The following is a 22,992-nucleotide window of genomic DNA, read 5'->3' on the forward strand; positions in this document are numbered from 1 at the left end:
CAATAAGACAGGGGGGTGTGGCATAGTAGCCTGGAAATTAAACAACATTTTTCCCATAAGTAATTGCAAATTAAATGTTATTAGACGACAGCAAAACCAACTATTTTCAGGCTCCGGCACAAAGTCTTTAAGTAAGTAGCTTATGGCAGTGAACTGCCCCACATAAAAAGGAACTAAAGTTTTAGTTGTTTAATACATTAACAATCCCAGGGAGTAACTATAAACCTATTTCTGGATTTATTTATTTATTTATTTTCTTCGACTCTTCAAGTTGCATGGTCCCAAGCAGGAAAGACAAGAGTGATCTGGTGGGATGGCTGAACAGGGGAAAGGCTCGCTGCCCCCCACTCCACACCTCCTTCCATCGCCCCAGCAGTCAGCAGCACATATCCCCCTGGCAAGGGGAGCTTTCTACAAATAATGCTGACTTTTTACCTCTCAAACGAGTGGAGTTGCGCAGGTCTGTAGGCAAGTCTGGTTTTCAGAGCCAACATGTGCTTTTCCCACACACACTCACAGTTCTCGAGACAGACATGAGCCACCGAACAGAGGTTACGTCTCAGCACATGCTCGCTGCTGGGGACCGGGGGACTCAGACCCCACAGCCAGGCTTATTTATAAACCATCTTCCCAAGGACCCACCATGTCTGGAGAGAAGGGCTCGCAAAATTTTGACAAAATTTAACCACTACTTTAGATTCCTAAATGGTTTTGAAACTTTTTCTTTTTATAAAATTGCTGTTTACTAAATAACAGAAAACATCCCAGATGAGCAAAACTGTACCTTCCACCAAGCATTTTGCAAGTGTCCTCTTTCCACATCTGAAAGCTTTTTAACACAGAATATGAAAAGGTTCTCAAGTGTTTGCGGTTACAGGTGAGCTTATTTTAAAGCTGCTCACTAACCGAGATAACTTCACCAGCCCGTAAAATAATTGCTGTAACAAGGTGGATTATGCCTCAGCAAGATTTCAAAGGTTAGATTTCACAAGAAAATACTTTAAATCTGAAGCTGTTCTTCAGCTACAACATTGCCCCACTCTGGTGCTAGCCTAAATAAGAACAGATATTTCTGGTAGTTTCCTGGCCAATATTTTTAAGTAAAAGGAAATTAAATCCTTAATGACAAATGTGGAGAACACGAAATGGGTGACTATGTCCTGGCAGAAAGCAAAGAGGGAGAACTTCAGAAGCACTTTACTCCTGCGGTGGCAGCCTTTCAAGTCTCCTGTACAAAGATCTGTAACTCAAGAATTACCAGATGCCAGCTAGGTTGCTCCTCACCAGAAACCTGACATCATCAGAATTCGGCTGTAGTCGGAACAAAGACAACTCTCCAACAATTTACTGTACAGCAATAAAATAGTCAACAATGCTGCACTAATCAAACTGCGAAGCAGCTCTCATTAGATGACTATCTCTGCATGAATAATGCACTATTACATGTTTAGGTTTAATTAAATGTAATACATAAAATTTTCTTGTAATGAATATAGGTATCCATATGCCTCTATTATATTTGACTTCAATAATTCATCGTTTTTGCTCACATCCACTCACTTGGACAATTTATCATAGTGCCAGACTACTAATGTAAGTCATTTATAGGAAAAGTTTTTGATAGTAATTTACAGGCTAACTAGGATTATAATGCTGCCACCATAGACATTCAATGCTCCTGTAAACTTGTATCTGATGCAGTAACTCTGAATGGATAACTACATCTGGAAGGAAAAACAAAGGGCATCCTGACACGATGAAAGGATTTTAGGCGGACTTAGCCTTCGGTTCTCTGATTCTTGTATCATCAAAATTGTCCTGCATGATGGAAGTCCTACCTCTTTTCTTTCGCCCCTTCCCAGAATGTTGTTTTCCTTTTATTCACCTTTTTTTGTTGTTGTTGTGTGCATAGCCCGCACTAATAGATTCTACACGTTTTCAGTCCGTGGGCATCTGGGGATCTGGCTACTCTCAGACTCCTGAGAATCTGAAAACTCTCCAGAAGAGCTTTTTTCCCCTGCCGCAGGGGTCACCTATCACTGCAGCAGTTACCTGTATCCCTGTGGTCCCCGCGGGTTGTGACCCTCCCGCCTGCTTTGTTTCAGGAGCCGAGCTGCAGGCACAGGTCTAACCCGCCTCAGCTCCCGCTCCTACCCAAGTTCTGCAAAGCAAAGAGAGTGGCACTTCTACACTTCTAGCCACATGCCAGCATCTGCAGATCTGATTTCACTCTGTAAATAGATTATATCCAATATTTATAAAAAGATTAAGCTAATCTGACATTTAATTAATGGAAACGGCAGTGTTTGACTTTTTATTTTAATAAGCAACACCCTTTGTTCCCACAGAAATCATTACTAGCGGTACGTTAAAAAAAAAAAAAAAAGCCAGAAAGATTTAACAAAAGGTTCCATTAAATTAGAGAGCAATAAACAAACACAGCCAATTTATGCATCGGAGTCATTAAATGTGTATCCTCTCCACCACTTTCTTCACAGAGAGTACTTAGGTTTGCTACAATTGATCTGCAGGGAGCAGTTACCTTAATTATAAAATGAAACACCTCTGCTAATGCAGTCTTGGAGCCTTGTTAGTTTACACCCCAGACATGTGGCTCCGAATGGGCTCCAAATGCTAATGCCAGTAAAGGCAGACATCGTCAGTCTCTGATGTGCCGTGCTTGGCAGTCCATGACCGCGCTGCCTACCAGGCACCCCTGGTTTTTTTTCTGCCTCTTGCCCTTGGGGTGGAGATAAAATGCAAGAACTCTTTGGTCCAGCTCAGCATGTACTTTTGAATAGTTCATTCATGGGCAGCCATTTGTACAAGAAGTCTTTTTATCTGATTATCTGCCCTCATTGTTAGGGCTTGTGCCTAGATGTGATGAGCCTTGCAGGAAAAATTAAAGAAGATGTAAACAGTAAATGCAGACATTTTGCAACATAGCTAAAAATAAATTGCACTACAGGCAATTATGCAAGTTTTACTGGATACATTAAAAAGACATTAAATGCACAGCTGTTTTAAGTGTCTTTTAAGCTGATAAATTAACTGTCTAATAAATTGTAAGATTTGTCAGCTAATAATGCTATTTTATCTGCTTTAACATATGCCTTCCTAGTTCATGAAGCATTATTGTAAGTGCCAAAAGGAGATAATGTGCATTTTACAGTGTTATGTCTTAAGTGGAATGGATCATTGGCCATGAAGAAGTGTGTTAATAAATCTCCTAGGCTTTGTTAATTGCACTCAATGAAGTGTCACTGTTAAAACACAAAAGATGTGATAGAGAAAGCTGAACATAATGTCTTTCAGTTTTACAATTAACAGTTCACTAGGCAAATCGACCAAAAAGACCATAATTTGTTGAAGCCTTATTAACTTACATTTTCCTAGTCAAGGTCATAATTGTGAATGGCTTAAAGCTATCTTTTAATGCTCATCAAGAAGAGTAACCTTGCTAGAGAGAATGAACTTTTCCATCTCTCAGTAGCACTTATCACTTGCTTTGCAGGTAGAAGACAAATAAAGCTGAACTTTGTTATACAGCCACCTCTTTCAGTCTCTCAGCACCAATAAATGCCACTCGAAAGGTGGGAAACATGACTTTAACCATCTTTGCTCTACAGCAAATTAAAAAGTCCAAAAAAATGGAAAAAAAGGTTTTTGAAGATCTGCAGGAACCTATCAGGGCTAATGCAGTGCAGAGAGAAGACTGTTGATTTCATTTGCAGAGCGACATATCAAGATTTGAGGTTTGGGGTTTTTCGCTCTCCCCTGGAAACTTAATTCAGTCCAGAAGAGAAAACAAATAATCCAACACACTTAGCAAACAATTATCAAAATCAAATACAATCACTAAATACCCTTCATGAAGAAGAGTTATTTCCATATATCTTATTAAATATTGATTATTGAACATATTAGTGCTTCACAGCATCTCAGCAGATTAGCACTACTGGGCTTTGTTGCAAAATCTTTCCACTTAAGACCATTTTGAGATAATGTATTTTCTCCAGCAGGATAATCAGAGTAAATACCGATAATGTTGAGTTGGCACACATGAATACAGATATATGATCACCATCCTGCTAATCCTCATGAAGTAATGAGAGCACATGATAGAAGAATAATGAGCAAGGGTTAATTTAAGTCTGTAATTTCTTCCTAAAAACCTCAAAATGCAGAATACAATGATTTCATGGAAATTGTCATATATTTAAATCTCGGACTACAAATGCTACCAACTTGCCACTAATGCAACCATTACCTTGCGCTGTACTACCTTAAACGCGCTCAGCACTGGCTGTTTGATTTGCCTGATAACAGTTGTAATACTCTTCTGTGATGCACATGAGATGTTAGAAGATATATAAAATACATATTAATAAATCATTCTGCAAGCATTAAAAATAATGAAAGGCACCCAGCTTCGCTGTTACTAGGTTACAGGATCCCACCCTGAACCACGCAGCGGATCAGAGCATGCTGCTTCAAGTCTGACAGAGCACATCGATTGCCCATGGCTGGACAAAGGGAGGATGCTCCCCACCCCAGCACCGGCTCCTTGCCACAGGCCAGCCCTTGAAGAGAGGTGGGGGAAGAAAGTAGAAGCTGGACGAACAGGATGGGTGACGCCAGCAGCCAGAGCACCAAGATGAGGATGGGGGCTGCTTGGTCTGTGTCCCATCTCCATCAGCACACCTTGCAGAGCAGGAGGTGCTGCAAACCCCCTTGTACGGGTGCAGTAGGGAGAAGATGCATCGTGGTTCAGCGCTTGTTTTCCAGCTAGGGGTGTATGCCACACTTCAGCTTCACACAGCGCTGGACACAACACCTACATGTGCTACTATCCTACTCGCCTATTTCAAAATCAAGTATGATAATTTTCATGTTTTACTCTGAGACACAATGAGGCTGAATCAATATCTGCCAGGGACTCAGATTCCTGGATACCAGGTACTATCCAAAGTGTTATTGCTAACAAACAGCCTGCCAACAGGCTGGGAATATTTCCTTACATTTTTAATGAAGTTGCTTCAATTTGTTCAAACTCTTAAATCTTTTTTATGAATGCAGAAACAGAAGGGTCGCAGCTCTCAAGTTTAGTTCCTGGGCTTCATAGGCAAGTATGTCCAAAAACAAAAAAGCAGTTTGGGAGTACTCTGAAAGACTGCACAACACACAAAAACCCTACTATCAGAAAACAAAGAGAACTCCTTCCTTTCCCATAGGCTGCCTTGTCTGTGTGCATATTAGGGAATACCTACAGAAACTTAACAGTTTCAGTGAATATTTGTGAGCATGCACCCTAGAAACCTCTCCAGAGGAAGATACTCACCCAACCAGAAAAAGTAAAATGAATGCATCGCTTGTGTCCAAGAGAGGCAACCTGTGCTTCAAACTCCCTGGCTAGCAACGAGGCCGAGAAGTATCCTTAAAAGCTCTGCCATGGATAATTCTGCATAGTGCATAATTTCCTAATAATTGACAGAATCATTACAAGAATTGGACTAAAACTTCATTGAAAACATTGTCTGGTGTAAATATATATGTGCACATACACCTGTGTAGAGCAAAGCATAAAGGTATACACTTAAACGATACGTATTCCCAACTCACAGTCACTCCACAGCTGACAGAGAGATCGTATTGAAAACACTGATGCCAAGACAACACAAAATAGCTGAAACACTATGTTTTGTAAATAAAGAGATTTGTTTGTACTAGAATAGAACAGCTCAGCTACAGAAAGAGTATGAGCCTAAGATAGCCATCCTGGAAAGCTAGGAAACCTTTACAAGCTTGAACCTCACGCCACTGCAGTTGGCTCATTTTCTTCTTCACACACCTGTCAACTAAAGGACTGGGACAGACGTGCATACAATAATTCCAATGCTTTCTGCTCTAGCGCAGGGATGCAGTGCCCTGCTCCCACTGGGATGCATCCCCTCATACAGGACTCTATCTTAAGGCTCAGCCTTGCCACAGGTAGCGCTCACACCAGGTACAGTATTGGATTTGAGCTGTTATGGACACTCAGCAAAATGCTGTCCTACCAGCTAGGTTCAGACAACTCTCACACCTCCTACAAGTTGCTTCCTCATGATTTTTAAAATCAGAATGGTGAAGACTTATTTCTCTTTGCATGTTATTTCTAGAAACACAATTAGCAAAAGCGCCCTAAAGGTTTACAATTTGACTTCAGGTGTAAATCACGCAGGCACATCTCTATCATTCAAAGAAATGCACACTGCTCAGTCTGAGGTTTCATGCCCTGTTTTTAAGGCATCTACTTGGGCTGTACAGTAAGATTCAGATATCTTTAGAGTGAAACTGAGTCCGGTTTGAGATAATGAATTTATACTTTGTGATGATTCAGTCTGATGAAGAATCTATCGCTATTCATAGATTGTTAGTATGAAACCAGATGAACACAGCTCGTTTCGCCTTGGCAAATTGAGATCCCTTTAAATCTCAAATACAAATCGATACTTTAAGAATTACAATGGGAAGGTCTCAGCCCTCCTGTATTGATCCAAGCCCCACAAATAGGCCTACAAAAGACATACGGCACAAGTTTTGCACAACTCAGCTAACCAATCTCCTAGAAAACATGCAATAATTCATTCGCCTGGCCCCAAAACATTTATCTTGAATAGCGTCGTTTCCTGAGATAATAAATCATCACTATTCTTTAGGTTAAAAGAGGGTTGCATGACTAGACAGATTTCCTGGGCCAATACCACAACACACTAAAAAAGACCCTGGAAACTACACTTGGGTCCCTGTGACTCCCTGGGAACGGAGCTGGCTCCCCATCTTCAGAGACGCCCATGCAGGAGCAAAGAAAGCAAGCTGCAAGGTGTTCTGCTCTGCTTTTTGTTTTCTTTAAGTCGGGTTCAGCAATTCTTAAAAAGTTCTTAAATCACCTTGAATTCAATTTCTTTAAGCCACATTTAAAAAGAAGAATTACCATCTGTCACAGTTGGTTAATAATCAGGATCAGTGTACTACAACCGCTTCACTTTTTTTTTAAAAAATAACCTTAAAGTTACTAAATTTTCTGGGATCTTTTCCATGAAGGCACAAGTCACGCTTATCCCACAGGGGCTACCGACAACACTCACAAAAGTTAACTAACCTATAAACAAGCACATGGATGCTGGTTTATATAATGTTGCCACATCAATTTTATTACCCCATGCCTATATACATGGTTTATTTTTTATTTATTTAGTCTCTTGTGAAGCTCAGAAGGCATTAACATATGATTCAGATAAATGACCACCCTTATAAAGACAGGGAAATTTGAGAAAGTGGAGTCACTATAACAATATTAAGATTGTAAAAATAAATGCTCTGCTCATGTCAGTTTGGGAAACAAGACACTCAGGAAAATGTAGTTAAAAAAAACCCACAAAAACAAAACAAAAAAACCCCAACACAACAAACCCAAGCCTGCACACTACCAGATTAGTGCATGCGAATCGAGAGAAACCTGAGCGTTGACTTAACCAAGCATGGCTAAAGCTGGAACAGTAGCAAGAAAAGAGATTGCAATTTTCTCGAAACTGTGAACAAAAGATGTGAACGCCGGCAAAAAGCAATGAATCCTCTTCATTCACCGAAACCAACTAAGTGGTAACAAATTGTGAGTTTCCAGTTGGAGACAATTGGCCAGGAATAATTATGCGAGATGCTAAAGGCTGATTTAACTCTTTCCTCCACCGGTTTCTGCGAGGCATCCAAAGGGAGAGCTGTAATAAGCGTTGCATGCTGGGACCCACGCCACGTTACAACCAATTTACTTTCTCACAGAGAAGTTCATCCTGCTGAGAGAGCAGGTTTCCACAGATAAAAGATGGGATCTCAAAACAAATTAAGGCTACGTGAAGCATGCCTGAATTTTACTGTTGGCAGGGGTAAGCTGTTATGATTTAGCAGATACCAATCTGAGATATATTAAACAAATGAAAAAGCCGAAGTTACTTAACCAAGCTGGGTACATTGGATGGAACAATAGCGGATGTAGCCTTTTCTTCCTCTAACATTTCAATCCTTCATTATTTAATTTAGTAACAACTTGGTGGGCAATTTAGTTGGTAGGCAGAAGAGTCGATCAAAAAAAAAGAAAGAAAAAGTACCATTTTACTCAAAGATGACAAAGGATGTTTTAAAAATCTTTTGTTTCAGATCATTATACGAAAGCATTGGGGGATATCCTACAAGTTACTCTAGATATCGTTGGATTCCACATTTAAAGCGTTACATTATCAGCATCTAATAAACATTTAAGAAGGAGTACAGATAATTTTTTAAAGAACAGTATTTTCTGAGTAGCTTTGTTTATGAGCAGATTGTTTTGCATGCATCTGTTTGAAAGCACGTTTTGTTTTGATCCATCCTTCTCAGCCTTGCAGATAGGAAGAAATGCTGGAATTATTTGCAAATGAGAATCATCATCTTCACATTCAGAGACTGTAGAGCAGGCAGAACAGGAATTGCTAATCCTAACAGAATTGCTCAGCATAGGCATGTAATTAAATTTCTTAGTGAAAGAAAAAAAAATCTTATTATTTGTAATGAGATACTTGAGCTTAAAATTTTGGCCAAAAGCTACATAAAGTCAGACCTCTGCATTGTTTTCTGTACTGTGGCATTGGCATGGATTTAAAGCTGCAGTGTTTCTGAAGACCTTGCTTTATTTTTTTACTTCTTTCTCTTCCATAAGGGTGGTGACTGCCCTCTAATATAACTCGGGCACCTGCTTCTCTCTCAGACTCTGGTAGACTCATTTGCTCTTGGATTTACAAAGAGTCTATAAATCAATCATCGGTGCATTATTACACCAGGCTCAATAATATAATAATCACAGGTTAATAATACAATAATAATAATATAATAATGTTATTATTATATATTAAGAATATAACTGTGTCATAATGTAATCATTGCACGCTAAAATACCTGGATAGAAAAAAATCTTGTTAAAGCATCACCCTGCAAACCCTACCTGTACGACTAAAAGCCCAGTTCTCCCAAACTCCAGTTCTGGCAGTATTACTTTCTTGTCATCCTGTAGTTTACATAAGCAAGTGTTATTCGCACCTTCAATTCATACAGGTGATTTATTAGGCGACAAACTGAAATGTACTTGTCAAGGGAGGATGGTGAATTTGCTTTTTCCTGATTATGGCCCATTCTTTAACAGCTCAGTAAATATTTTCCTCATCTCTTTAATACACATTTGAAGGATAAACAACCCAAAGGAGGGAAATCAGTCAGGTGGGGGAAAAAAACCCAAAAAACAAACCAACCAAAAAAATGGCCATGCAGGTTTCCATCAGATCAAGTACATAATTTGGTAGCAAATTAAACAGACTGCAAGAATCACCAAAAGAAGAATGCACAAATTTGGGAGATTTGGCTGTTTGTCTGCTCACAGCACTGGGCAAGCACTCTGAGCAGCCTCCTCGCTAGGCTCCAGGATATGTATGTGCACATTCTATATATAAAGGGCTATAAATAAAAGAAGGGATGTGAAGCCTTTTAGATAAGATAAAGCAGAACCCACCTTTGGTATTGATACAGTCTCATAGTATTTTAACACATAACATCTTTTTTCAGCGCACCGCTGTGAGATGGGACTGCAGGCGTGCATGCGTGCAGGGCAGTGAAGCCCCCAGCCTCTGCAGCGACAGGTCCATGGGCATGGATTGGGAAGACTTGGAGCTGGGAGCACCTCACTGAGGGGCTCACGGACCAGGGATAGGTACTTTCTTGCCATGTCTTGGGAAACAGCCCGTTCCACCTGTCCTCCTCCTCTTTCTCAAACCATAGATCTAGCATTTGCACACACACACACAAGAAAAACACAGCTTCTACCCACCACCCATCAGACTTGCCCCACTTCAGGAATGTTGTTTATTGACAGAGATTAGAAACAGTACAACAAATTTTTCTGAATCCTTCCTATGAATTTATATGCACTGTTCTCCATGAATCTCACGGAAACATCAGTCCTGCCTCCTTCACACGCCGGCTCAGACCAGCATGCTGACTCTCATCCTCTCCTCAGTTTTTATCTAACACCTTCTGAAGCCAGTAACATTTTGGTCTAAGATGTAAATTAGATGCGGATATTAGCACCATCTTTCTTTATATGCTGATTAAAAACAATAACCACGTGCTACCTTCCCAGGAACTGCTTAAAAAACGCGGTAAGGATTTCAAAGTGTTGGGGTTTTTTTTATTTCTTATTCATTCCGCCAAAGCCACAAGATTTCTGGTACAACGCCAGGAACAAAGAACCACACCAAATCACCTGCTTGGTTGCAACTTCCATCAGACTTTTTATTTTCTCAGAGCATAAGAGCGTTTTATAACATCACAAAACCTTATATATGGACACTAGTACACATAATTCTGGAAAACTCACATCAAACCCTCTGTCTCTGTCAGCCTCCACAAGTAGCAGCAGCAGCAGCAACATGCTTAAAATAAGAGCTCAGGTGTAAACAACAGTTTCTTGACCCTTGGGTCTAAGGAGATGAGCAACATCAACCTATCAATCACTCAGAACTGTTGTCATCTTCTACTCGTATGCTTGCCATAAATCCCCACCGAACTCACCGCAGCTGTGCTGCTGGAAACGTGAATCTGGAGCAACCACGGTCCCACCCAGACCCGCTCCTCTGCTGCCAGCCCGCTCGCTCAGTCCCTTTGCCCCACTTGCCCAAGATAATCTCATTTAAATGGCCCATTGCAGAGGGTTAACATGGCTCTTGTTACCTTCTGTGGGAATTTCAGCCCCAAAGTGTTTATAAGCTTAAAAAACAGAAGGCAAACAAGCCAAACATTCAAAACAGAGCTTGTAGCAGGCAGCGGGATTTACCATGGGTATTAAGAAGATTGTGGTGTGCATATGCTAACACCACAGCATGCAGTGAGTGTGCAGCCCCTCTGTTCCCATCACAGCTACATCTAACCCTGCAGCATCGCAGAATGGGAAACCGCATCTCCCTTTGTTTCTTTTTTAGCAGCCATAGTGCAAAAAGAACCGCGAGTTACTGACATCTATATGTATATCTATTTTTTTTTCTATATTATGTTGACATCTCTGTGTCAGAGATAAACCTTCCCCTCTCCAGATGATACCCGCTCCCGCAGCACACACTGCGGAGGGGGAAGGTGGCAGGAAGCCAGTTGGATCTCTCGTCCTGACAACATATTTTTGCAGATTATGCAAAACTGGCAACATTTAGCTTTAGAGGAACATCACAGCTGTTCCCCTTCCCCTGTCAATCCCAGTTTTAAACTTGCAACAGGTTTCATTTAGGAAGGGCTTAAAGTGCTCCAAAAGTGGTGCTTTCTACATGCCCGGCCGCGTACAAGCAACATGAGAAGTTTAACAGCAACCCTTCAAGGAGAGCACCAACTCCACCAGCCAACAGAGCTATCACAGGCTGCCAGTGAAGGGACCAGCAGAGAAGACTGATTTTTGTCATCACATTAGGTGATGTGCCAGATTTGCTTCTTGATTAATTATATAAGAAAGATAAAATACAATATCAGGCAAGCTTCATTCATTCATACTTGTGCAAAGGGATTGCTCAAAGCTTAGAAGGCTCCTGCTTTGACCCAGAGGCTGAAGCCAAGGAAACTTTTGACCACAGGGGCACCTCCCGGGCTCTGGTCAAGCAGAGTGAGGCTTCCAAAGAGCACAAGAACTCTCTGGGGAGAGAAAGCAGGCTGAAAAGCCTATTAACAGAGGCAGGGAGACTCAACAATGCACATTTAGGAGGATATTTTAACTTTAAAACAGGAGGGAACATTGCACTTGGTAGTGCACGAAGTATTATGATGCTCCAGTCATCCATAACCTATAAACTCTTTGGTTCATGGCTCATTTTGGACCAAGTGCCTTCACGTGGTGCTAAAAACGGAGTTTTGCCCATCAGCGGGATGCTAATCTGCTTATTAATGCATTACTCTTAACAGCAGTACATAATGATTTTTCTAACATATTTCTAAAGGCCCATATGGGAAAAATTACTTGTGAAAAACTTGAATATTAAGCTCATAAATAAAATTAAAGATAACATCTTATTGCATGATAAACCAAATGGAGGTGATGCAGAATGTGGAGGTGTGTTTGAAAGAAACTGATCCAACACGAGAAGCAGCATTGAAAGGCTCAGTGTATCTCCAAACATCCTTTAAAATTAAAAAAAAAAAAACAACCAACAAACCAAACCAAAAAGTTTGAACTCAGTTCCTACAGAAACTTTCACCGTGTATAAAGCCTGCAGACCTTCCCAGACAGAAAGAATGATAGTCCTCACAAAATAACTAAAAAAAAAAAATATTTTAAAAATTGTAGATAAAATGTCACAGCCTCAGTTTGCTTAAGTGTACACCTGTCTTCTTACCCCAGTATAGCTGCATAGTATTATTTTATTTATACAAATTTGTGCAGAGGAAAGTGGGGCCAGGTCCTGGCTCAGCTCAGGATCTCCAGCCATTCCTGCTGACATGGCTGAGCCTCCATGCCCCTCATCGACTTATTCTTTTTTATTGTCCAGTAGTGCCATTTCTAGATTTCTGAAACAAGCTGAGATGGGGTCCCAGGTTTATGGCACATCACACAACACAGCGCTCAGCTGTCATGAGGAACAGGAACATCAGAAGAGAGAGAACTGTATGGCTAAAAACTACTAAACTGCAGCAAAGCTTCAATGATCTTTTCTCCTTTTTTTTTTTTTTTTTTTTTTTTTTACGCTCTACCAAGAGACTTGTGAAAAAATAAGAGTTACTGAAAGACCAGAAAAGGTTGAAGGACTTGAAGCTTTGTGGCAAAACCTTTTTCATTGAACTCCAGAACAAGGACAATCACCACCTCCTGTGTAAAGCTAGAAAAACCTATAGTCACTCCGAAGCATTTCAGTGACATTTATTTCGCTAGTAAGAAATTTATTCCACGGTTGATTGTGAGTAGCAGCCAGTAGATAATGGTTGCTCCAGACTATCTGCTGATAAATCAGAATAATGTCAGAAGAAAAGCAAGCCCCCGTGGGTGAGCTCCGCTCACATGATAACCATGACGCAGGCAAGGCTGTACTTGTGGGAAACCCCACATCCTTTGGTACCTTTTAATTACCGATTAGGTTTGACCGTATTACTAATGACATGCCTAGGATTTGTTTGGTGGTACAAAGAGACAGAACTGCATTTGTTTGTGTGTTTCAGCTAAATTTCTCATTCAACAAAAAGCACCAAATCCCATTCGCTGGAAGCAGGGTTAGCGTCTAACACCAGAAACGTAACAGTTAAGTTAAACTCCAGCAGTTCTTCAAAGGTGTTTGAAGAGAGCAGCCGTGGTGGCTGTGAAACGAAGCAATACACGGGAGGAAGGGGGAGCCTGCACAAAGGTTTGGTTTCACTTGCAAATTTGCAGGATTATTGATGTCCTCGGCTCGGCGTACTGGAGGCAGAGGGCTGCCAACAGCCACGTTTGATGGGCAAGGGGAGTAATGAATTTCTTATCACAGAGAGACGTTATTTCTTGGATCTAATCTTCACTGATATTGGCAGAGAATTTTCATAGCCTCTTCATCTACACATACTGAAGTCATAGTTTTAAAATAATACAGAAAGATTTATTTTTATTAGAAGCTGTGAGGCAGGTTGTTGGCTCCAGTGTGCCCAGTGATGGACACCCAGGAAAGGTGGAGTTCAGAGCCAAACCTCAGCGATGATATCCCATGCAGATGATCTTAAATACCTCCTACGAGGCACAGAAAGGCACGAGGCTAAAAATCTTGTGCTAAATAAATATGTCATCTCATCTGCAGTGAGCATGAAATGCTAGCCTGACTACTGCACACTTTAATACATATCAAGGTGCGTAGGAGGTTTCGGTGCAATAATTTTCAAAGTGCTGATATCAAGCGTGTTTTTCAGGAAAAAAACTCCCCCCCTTTATTTGTCAAAACACAGCCAGGGCTGAAAGACACTGCAAGGGGATTTGAAGGGTTAAATACTTGTTTCTGCTCAAATGTGTTGCAAAGGCATTTGAAGTGACTGCTGCATGAAAGGAATGGAGGTGGTCTTTTTTTTTTTATTGAGAGTTGTTAAAACTAAAAATTCCCATATACTCTCACTTCCCTTTAGAGGTCTACAGGGGTTGGCTTATTCCTCCGCTTTGATATGCAAATGGGCAGCTTGCTTTCCTGCAGGGGACACTGGACTGGGTCCAAGGAACACAGAGATGTCATCCTGTCAGGAGAGCAGCCCGGCTGCCTCGAATGGTCCTTGGGCAGCACCGAGCGCCAAGCTTGCGTTTTGGCTTAAAAATAAAATACCTTTGTTAATGGGTTTTCCTTCCTATACAAATGTTTATATTTTTACCCTCCTGGTCATCGCTGCTGGCCAATCATGAGAACACGGCAGTTTAGCCATCCCTTTTCGGGCAGAGCATTACCAAACTCGTGTTCCGCTTTTGACTGTACTGTTTATGATGCCCTTCGTTTACGTCGTAGAATACAGGTTATTTAAGCAGCATCTAAACCCTTCGGCTGCAATGAACAGGTATATTTTATAGAAATGCGATAAATCTATTTCTACTGGGCAGTTTTCTCATTACTGTTCTATCGGGCCCATTTTGCAGGGAAGGTAAAGAGACAAGTACATTTCAGTTTCCATCTGCTGGCCCCTTTAAGTTCCACTCTTTCTCACTTTCTTGTTTTTCTGCCTTTTCTTTTCACTGACATAATGGAGTACCTATAAAAAAGATTAAATGGCACCATAAAGTTTTATTAATGCCTTACATCATTGATATCTTCTCTGTATTGATAGTTTCACTTCCATTATTGCTACTTAGGCATTTAATTAGTGATTCATACAGTATGTTGTAAACTACAGTATTAGCGTTAACCATCTATATAAAAGCCTCCATTATGTAAAAACTCTTCCCCATATCATAATTGGAGTATAGTTATCCACTTTAACTGACTTGAATTAGATTATTATAGATTAATTTATAAAAAGTTACTTGTAAAGGACATTGAAGATCATGGAATATTAAGAGTGGAACTTCATTACAATAAAATGGACTTCAAGAACAATGGCACCAAGTTTTATATAAATCCATTACAATCTTCTAGTAATATGAACAATAACTGTTTCATCTGGCAGCTCAGTGATACTTAAGGATGGAAAGACAGACAGTTAAAAGAATGAGGTGTGCAGAATTAAAGAGGTGATGTGCACTTAAACCCTGGATAAAGCAGCAGAGGGCAAATTGGGAAATTTGCTCTTTGCAGATGGAAGTTGGGTAAGGGCGTAAGATGCAACATAGATGTCTAACATGGAAGAAGCTCATGGAAAACCGTATTATTCAGAGCACAAAGCCTAAATACTACGAATAAGATTAATATGAACTCTAAGGAAAACATAGATCCAAAGGGAGTTATTCCATATTCACGTCACAGTAAAAAATAATAGAATTTGGGCCACCTCACCACAAAAAACGTTCACATTATCTGCCTTCTCTCTGCTATCAGCATCTATGTTATTCCACTTGACCCATGAAATTACTTGGTACTGAGCACAACTTTACTGGATACAAATTTACCAGTTCAGCAAAGGAAATATGGAGCTTAGGCCACAGTTTGGCCCTGGTGTAAGGGAAGAAGTCGAAGCTCCTGTAAAAGGGGTTTTCCCACACGCAACCTCTGCTTGCCATTGTACCACTTCTAGCAAGCAGAAGGACACAGAAGCTCTTTTTATGCCCCAGTTCTGTGCTTTGCCCTTTACATCCAAGCCACCCACTTTTTGCCAAAGCCAAGAGATGAACAAATACCAGACTGCTCTGTGCTCCTGACAGATCCCCCTTACTATGGGATTTCTCAGAAAATTGTCTCTATTGGCTTTACAGAGGCTTGGTACCATCAAACATAGTTGAAGGATTTCAGCGGGCTCTGCAGTTTTTGTGCCTGCATTTAACTGCAATCAGTCCAGGCTTTGGAACATGCAGAGTCATTTTTCCTCTGCAGTTTTGTCCTTTTCAGAACAATATTACTTTTTCTGCCAGATAACAGGAACAGTAACATTCTCTCAGATTTCCCAAGTTAATTTGTTTGCGGTTGAGTATTTGCTTGCCTTCCAAAAAGAGGGCCCTCCCCACCTTTCAGCTGTAACAGACATGGTGTGTCACGAGTTGGCAGGACCGCGCTTGCCTCCCGTCCCTGAACAGCCGTGCTACATTTCATCTGGGAGGCAGGACCTCCGGCAATCATTTCACCAAGTTAATCAAACAGCCTATCTAGCCGTACTACCACCTGTCGGGTACTATTTCACAGGCAGCAACACTGGGAATAGTGCAATAACAGTGAGGCTAATAATGTTTAGAAACTGCACAGAGCTAGAAAATACCTACGCAGAGCTACAGGGTGATGAACTGCTCACCCCAAGGGCAAGCTCAGGAGAACATCTCATGGTGGCACAAGCACAAGACCCATATATCTGCATAAGAGGTCCTCAACTAGTCTCTGACACGTGCCATTTCTGTTGCTCATCTGTTGAACACTGTTCTCTTCTTTCTCTGATTTTGCCGCATGTACGGCTTCTGCTTCCTTCAGGGTTTTTGAGCTCTTACCCATAATTTGCTTCAGATCTTTTAGATTCCCTCTGAAGAGTCCAATTCATCTGCTGAAATTAAATCCTCTACATTTTCTCCTCTTTCTGACTGTTGCCCCTTTACACACCCAGGGGTGAAGCTGTCAGTCAGTAGGAAATTTGTTTCAGGCTGTAACTTGGCCTGAATGGACCAAGAGATACTAACAAACTTGCTTCGAAACTCTGCGCTGATTTCCCATATAATACAGAGTCAGGTCAGGGCCTTGGACTATAGCTTTTATCTGGCTTTGGGCCATCATGCACTAAAAGAAAAAAATATTTATACATAAAGGACACCCAATGACTACTCCTTTCCCTGGCACAGTGAGACTCTCTAGGCCGGTGTCCGTGGGGGACACAACTTCCTTGGGAGCCGCTTCAGATGACAGGTCACGGATGAAAGCTCTGAGAAAGAAATTAAAATACAGAACTCTGCACTTTACAGTCAAAGTACCAGATACATATCTTCCTCAACATCAACCTGTAGCACCATGCACAAATAGAAAAACCCACCAGGTCAGACCTCTGGGGCGTATGCACAGCTCTCACCGTAGGAGCCACATTAGAGAAACAAAACCTGCAGTATGTAGGGTGTTGGTTATAGGGGTTAATGCACAGCTGGAACAGGACCAAACCCAGCGCTAACAAGGGCAGGGAAGGGAAGGGACTGGGCTGGAAGAGCATTAGTTACTTCAGGCTACTCCGGAGCTATAATTAACAACGTACTGTGTTCCACTGCTGATTTTCCTGCCCAACGGCCTCCTTTCTCCTCCTGCCTTTTAGCTGGGCTAACTAAAGGCACTTCCATTGCATCTCATTTTTCTTAAGCTGTTTTAAGCCACACTTTTTTCCATCTCTGACACATCTCAGAAAACAAAGTTCTGTTTTTATGAAACTAATCTGAAATTCATTCCCACTCCCAGCTCCCTCTTTGCTCTGTATTTCCCTTTCCCATCCTTCAGCTTATTCGAAAGCATATATTTTTTTAAAATAAATAAAAAAAGATATCTGAGTGCAGTACAAAGAAAACAATCCAGCTCTGACTGCCCATACTATTTCTGCAGTCTCTCTCTCTGGCCATAAATTTTGTAGGAGAGCAATAGAATGCAAAACACATTAGCAGTAACACGCTGAAATCCCTGTGCTACAGGGTAAATAGGAAATGCAACAGCACATTTACAATTTTGGCCAGCAAAGTACCAGCACTATTCATTGATCTCATTAAAGACCAATCTACATTCAGGGAAGAATAAGATTGATGAGCTGTTAGACTCTTTAAACACAAAAAAGTTACCAGCTACATGCATGTGTAAACAGCCCGGAGAGAGGCAGGAGAGCTCCTCTGCCCCTCAGCCGGGTGGCAGCAATCCCGCGGTGACAGAAGCGTAGCCCCCGTCATTGCGAGACCTGGATGTGAATCTGCTCTGCCACTTTAGGATAACCAAAGCACAGACACTTAAATTTAATTTACCCTGGAAATTTAATCCTTCATTTAATTCTTACTTTACCAGAAAAGAAAGAGAGGAGAAAAATACTTTTATTTAAATGCCTCTCTCTTCTGTCACTAAGCACAAACAGGTCTAAACTGCAGCATCTTCCCTCACGCAGATTTCAACTCTAAGGTTATGGATACCTCTTCCTAGGGACCTGAATCTTTATCCCAGGTCTGCCACAGCCTTCACTCCCTTTGGAAAATTATTTTTGTCTCTCTGTCCCTAAGTTTCCCCAACTGAAAAATGGGAATGAGAATACTTGCACAGCTTTGGAGACCAGAAATGTAAAGCACTCCATTGGTGCAAGGTATTACTGTGTTGATGATGATGAAATAAGCTTTCATACATTGCTAAATTATTCAAGAACATCCACCACAGTTTCACCCCTGGCAATCCCAGAATGCATCTCAGTGCCATTACTCTGCAGGGAACAGCAGTGTTGAGTAAATGACTATGAAACTCATATATTAACCTCACTTGGTGGCTGGAATATTCATTTCTTTTTGAGTCATTTTAAGCAAGAAAAGAAAATCTTCGCTCTTAGAAATCATCTTTAGCTGACACATTAAGGAGCAGAGCTGAACAAATAATTTCCAGTGAATAATGTGATGAATTTATTTTCCTTTTCTCTGTCCCTAAGCAGACTGGGATTTCCTCAAATGTATTTGTTATTCAAATGTATTCAACAACTATCCTTTGCAGCGTTTTTCTTCTGTGTTTATTGTGCCTGAATGTGCACAGTATCCTTCTTGCCTTTTGCTTTCAGTTGTGGTGTTTGGTTTGGAGTTTTTGGGGGGTATGTGGTGGGGGGTTGCTTTCATCAAGCATCCAAGTGTATTTAAGGGATGAGAAAACACCAGATTTGCAATGTCTTTGTAACAGGTACCGTTATGATGTACGACGGACGTGCACACCTATGGCAAACACCCTGCCCAGACCTACAGTTGGCGTATTAATATTAACCAGGGTGGTTTTGGGGAATCTGCAGTGCCCTCGGCGGCTGGCATATAAAGGAGCCGGTGAGACACGATGTACGCTAAACATGCTGTTCATGAGCTGTTACTCACATATAATCTAACATGCAGCATTTCAGCAGAGCCCTGCAACTTCAACCACTAAAGCACAGACTCTGTGACAGAAGGAGAGGAACTGCTGAGTATTTTTTTTTTCGCAGTTTGGCCAGCCTCTTAATGTGTTAAGAGAGATGTCTTGTCAAGGATATTTTCAGTTTTGTAGTTTTCTTTATTCCAAGCTCCAGGGTTGGCACGTTTCAGAGCCATCCTAATGTATTAGCAAAGATATGGCCTTGGCTGTTATCCTTAACTCTACCGTAAACCTGGCACAGGGCACTTTTTTTTTTCCTGGTATAAGTTTTCCTCTATAAGAGGTAAGATATATCACTTTTTGAGAGATCTTTCAAGACCCCCCGCCCCAGGTATTACCGTCATTTATAGATATGGAGTTAGCTAAAGGAAAGAGACTTCCCGGCAATGAGTGCCCAGAGATGTATTTCTCAGGTTCAGTGAGTAAATCAAAGCTGTAGCTTGTACACTCGTACTTAAAACAAAGTCTGAGCACATACTGCACACATTAGCTGGCTTTAGTACCCTCTGACATTTCCCACGGTGGTTCCTCTCTGTACCCAGAGGTACCTGAGCACAGTCTTACATATTTTTTACCACGGGTTTGCTACTGAAGAGACTGGCTATACAAAGGGAAATAAACCAGGTAATCAATAAGCCGGGGTTGTGATATATTAACAGGCACTCCCAAACATTAGCAGAGAATTACCCATTATCAGATTAATAAGCAAAGACCAACAAAAGGAAGAAAATGCTGTTGGTGCTCGTAAAGCAGTGCTGGTTTTCCAACAGCTTCCTTCAAAATAAGGCAGCCACATTTCAATGTAAACTTAGACTTCACTTCTTACAGAATTCTTCTTCTGCCTTTTAATTAAATCAGCAGAGTCTCAAGAGCCACCCCTACCAGAACCGCTCAGTGGCCAAAATTGCCTCTTTGGCAACCGAAATTGAAATAATATCATTATTTCAGTTAAATAATTAAATTTCAGGCTGGCCCGTGCTCATTGCAGCCTCCCTTCTCCCAATGCTGCAGGCAAGGCCAGACCTGGTGCCAATGACAGCTGGTGGCAACTGCAGCGGGTGCTGGGTCTGGTCCCGCACAAACAAGCGCTCCATAAAAGCTATGCCATTTGATTTCTCTGCTCGACCCTCCTTTCCTTCCATTTCTTTAAAGTTGTGTGCCACCAGTCACATTTAACAACATTTCTTATGGCTTTCATCAACACGCTGACTGTGAAGCGGCCATCCAGGATTATTGGGGGGTCAGAACTGGCGCTGTTGCCATGTGCCCCATCCTTACTGAGAGCCCAATGCCCACACGAGCAGCCTTATGGAATATAGTTTTTATACAGATTTTTGAAATCTTTTTCCTTATTGAAATAAACAGAAACTTGTAAGTGATTCCTTTCTGTCTTTCTTCCCAGTCTCCACATCCCCGAAAGCCCGGGGAGTGGGAAGGAAGTGTTTCTTTCAGTGAAATACTTGTTTCCCCTGGCTTTTGCGTTCTTAAAATAAGAATATTGTTTCATATTCCTCCAAATGTGTTCTCCCTTCCCCAGCTCTCCCCTTACCTTCTCTTCCTCCCTTCTCTTGATGACTATTTTCTTTCTTCCTCACTGTTTTTCTTTCTTCTCGTCTTCTCCTAGCTCTGCTCCTCTTGTTTCACCATCTGGTTCTGTTCTCCTTATCGGTCTCCTTCCCTCTGCCGCAACCCACATTTTCCCCTGCTTGCACCTTCCCCATCTTTGTTTCTCCTTGCCTTTCCACTCGCTCCTTTCCTGTCCTATGTCCCCCAAGGTTTCAAAGCGAAACACAGCCAGGGCCAGTTTCCCTTCCTGCCGGCTGCTAATTGAGCATTTCATGAATTCTCACTTCTGGTGGTGGCTTTGCAACTTTCTAGCTCGCTGTTAAAGAAGATGGGGATGGCACTGGCAAATGCACTACTGAAAAGCCAAACCAGCCTCAGCCAAAAAATTATCCTGGAGGATGAAAGTCACAGTTCCCACTGTTGTGGTTTTTGGTTTTTTGGGGGTTTTTGTTGGGTTTTTTTTTTTATTGTTTAACACTTGCTTTTTTTTTTAATTTCTTTACCATTTTCTGTGTTTCTTGAAGACACGAGTTGGACTTTAATATACAGTTAAACAAATCTTATCGTGAACCTTTATACATATTCAATGCTGAAGCAACAAGTAACTAAATTGGTAGCCTTTTTGTTTTCTTATCGTACGAATCTATTCCTGAATGCTAACAAGCAGGTCTTTATATACTTCGTCCACTTGATAATAGACTAATAATCTTATCATGATGTTTTCCTGAACTTGAACTAGGTGTACAAAGTTAAAGCTGGAAATATGGGAAATTACTAAATTATATAACATTGCAGAGATATTAGAAGGAATTTCTTATATTTCGCAGCGAAATATTGCCAATTATTGTAGCTGTCAATTTAACAATAGGCTTATTCACTATGGTGTTTGATTAATGTGAAATTATTCAGTTGGCTACCTTGTAGTTGGCCTATTTTTGTGTCCAATTAGTATGCTAATAATGGTAATTATGTTCTATACTGCATGTCTCATCACCTAGAGGGTTTTTAAAATGATAAAATAATGAGAATAAACAAGCTGATGCTGACATTCACTGGGCCATTCTAATTACTTACTGAGAGCACACTAGGGAATCAACACTCAACCAAAGAAAATGATTCTTGCTTACTTTGTTAAAACTACTCTTTTCAAAGAGCATTAATAGTTTGCTGCTGTTTTCTTTATTACAAGGGACTGCACTATTTTCCCTTTTATTTGCCCTGTTAATATACCGTACCAGGAAAAAGAAGAAAAGAAAAAAAAAGATAATCAAATTATGTTTGACTGAAGTGATAACTGTTTGCAGGGGGTGTCAGAAAAAACAAATAACTGTAATTGCTGAATTATACACCTTTGTAATGGCTACCATTTATTTCTTCACTGCATGATAAACATACCATCACCTTTCTCACCAAGAGAAAGTGGCATTTTTTCAGCGGGCTGGTGTTGCCATGTGCTGGAAACATGCCAACCGCATCCCCCAGGGTGAGCGTCCCTTGCAGCCGCTGCCAGCGCCCGTACTCGCAGCCACTCTGCAACGCGGGGTCTGGGCTCCCCCTCCTCCCATCCTCTTCCCCACACTTACAGACCCCTCAGGGGTTGGTTTGTGTTTTGGTTTTTTTTGAACATTGGAGGTTTGTAAAGATTATGCCCTAACAAAACCTATTTTCTAATGAAAGCTTTCACAATGCGTAAGGGGCATTATCATCAGCAACACATAGTAGCACGTACACTGGTTTGTACTAGCAGCCAGTTTTAAAACAATGCCTGGCACCCATCTATAAGCATGCAGACACCAGAAACATACACACAGGGTTTGAAAAAAACATGTCTTTTTCAGTCCTCCCGTACTCAGCAGTAACAGTATGTCTACTCACTGGCTGCATCAGAGGAGTTCACTGAGGACAGGACCTGGAGACAGCTGTTGCATTAACACCAGAGTAAAGAGTCAGGATTTTCCAGTTTCAGCACAAAGAAAACCAGAGGTGGATACAGAGGGTAAAACTGAGCAGAGCATGTGGGAATTCTGAATCCTTTATATATCCGTTCAGGATTGATGTTTAGCATCAATGTTATTTTACTTTTTTTAAGAATGAAAAGTTGGGTGATAACTTTTTTTTTCTTTATAAAATTAATTTGAAAAGTTACTAT

General features: G+C 41.0%; 1 long non-coding RNA gene across 1 annotated transcript in view; it reads right to left on the reverse strand.

Moving 5' to 3' along the window:
• Positions 1–21,009, reverse strand: part of LOC130158994 (uncharacterized) — a 72,980-nt gene extending 51,971 nt beyond the window's left edge. Inside the window, exon 1 of the long non-coding RNA XR_008825581.1 lies at positions 20,827–21,009. This is a non-coding gene — a long non-coding RNA (uncharacterized LOC130158994). The remainder of the gene's footprint in view (positions 1–20,826) is intronic.
• Positions 21,010–22,992: the final 1,983 nt, after the last annotated feature.

The sequence above is a fragment of the Falco biarmicus genome, chromosome 14 (assembly GCF_023638135.1).
Source record: "Falco biarmicus isolate bFalBia1 chromosome 14, bFalBia1.pri, whole genome shotgun sequence".
In the NCBI taxonomy this organism is placed as follows: Eukaryota; Metazoa; Chordata; class Aves; order Falconiformes; family Falconidae; genus Falco; species Falco biarmicus.